The sequence below is a fragment of the Falco rusticolus genome, chromosome 12 (genome assembly GCF_015220075.1).
Source record: "Falco rusticolus isolate bFalRus1 chromosome 12, bFalRus1.pri, whole genome shotgun sequence".
Taxonomy (NCBI): Eukaryota; Metazoa; Chordata; class Aves; order Falconiformes; family Falconidae; genus Falco; species Falco rusticolus.
The window spans coordinates 12,221,619-12,223,204 of NC_051198.1; positions in this window are offsets into that span (position 1 = coordinate 12,221,619).

The following is a 1,586-nucleotide window of genomic DNA, read 5'->3' on the forward strand; positions in this document are numbered from 1 at the left end:
GCGCTCCCGAGCCAGGCACCCCGGGCCCGGCGGGCGGGGGGTTGGGGGGGGCGGGGTGAGCCCGGGCCGGGGAGGGCCGGGGGGCGGGGGGCGTTGCTTGGGGACGCCCGTACAAAATGGCGGACGCTGGGCCCCGGTCACGTGTGGCGGGGCGGGCTGCGGCCGCCGTGAGCTCGGCGGGGGGGGGGGGGGGGCGGCGGCGGCGGCGGCGGCGGCGGCGGCGGCGGCGGCGGCGGCGGCTGCTGCTGCTGCTGCTGCTGCTGTTGCTTCCGCGCTCCGCCGTTCGCAGGCGACTGCTTTGCTGCCGGCCTCTGGGCCTCCCGCCGCGCTGCCCCTCCGGGCCGGGAGGGCGGGCAGGGCGCGAAGGCGGCGGGGAGGGAGCTTGGCCCGGGAGGCCGTCGGAGGGCCTCCCGCTGGCGGTGGGCCTCGGGAGCCAGCCTGTGAGTGGTGGGCCTCGCCGCAGGCATGCCTGCCGTGACGGCAGCCTGTACGGGGAAGCCAAAAGCAAAGTGTTGTGGGGTCATACAGGCGCGGTGCTGCGGGGCTGACCGGCGCGGCGGTTGTCCTTAAGCAGAAGTGTGTGCGGGAGCGGTCTGTGGCACCTTGGTGAGGGGGTGCCGTGCCTGAGCCTTCGGCTCACGGAACTTGTGAGCAAATGTCCGTGCCGTGATGGCCAGGAGCTGGGCTGACGCCATAGGGAGGAGCTGCTTCCCGCCTCCGCGCCCTCCTCACCTGAGCACCCTACTACGGGCCAGCGAGTATGGCGGTTTGATTCTCGCAGTGAAGTGTGAAAGGTTTCTCTTACCTCATGCTGGTGGCTGTCTCCGGCGAGGAGGAGGAAGAGTGTTTGCCTGAATGAAATGGGCTAGAGATAGAAAGAAACAAATTCAGAGAAATGAAGGTTCTGATAAAATTTTCCATTTCCCAATCTCCTGAGCCTTTGAATCTTGTTTAGAAACTGGGAGAACTTCCATTCATTTAGATTTGTATTTTATGACTAGCTAGATGGCATGAGGGCTGGAGGCATGGCGTGACTGGCTGGAGGGCTTTTATTTGAAGAGCCAGTCAATTTTCGAAGACTTGGATGAAATTTTGCCTGTGTTTTTTTGGGAATGTATTTGCTAGAACATAACGCGCTACTTGGAGCATACTACTTGCAGCAGCAGCAAAGAGCAGCAGGCTGATGGGTGGGGGTCCATATGGTAATGTAATGAGGTATTTCTGCTGGGAGTGGTTGGGTGCAGTTCTATTGACACCTTGACATTTTCTGCGTGACTGCACCGCTACACAGGCTCAGGAAACACGCTTGGTTATGGCAATTGTCAAAACAGGCACAAGCTAATACGAAGACTGCCTTATTTTCCATTACCGTTGGCCAGTCCTCCCCCTTCTCTTATAAGCTTGATAATGTTCATCAGTGACCTTAATTCAATTGTAAGTATCGTGGGATAAGAATTTAATCTTTGAAGATGCCTAGCAGACTGCAGATCTGCTTTGGTGGGAGCAAAACACAGTAATGGTGGAGGCAATGGATGCTCAACCGGTTCCAACTCGCTACTCTAAGCAACAGACTTGGTGACACTTGG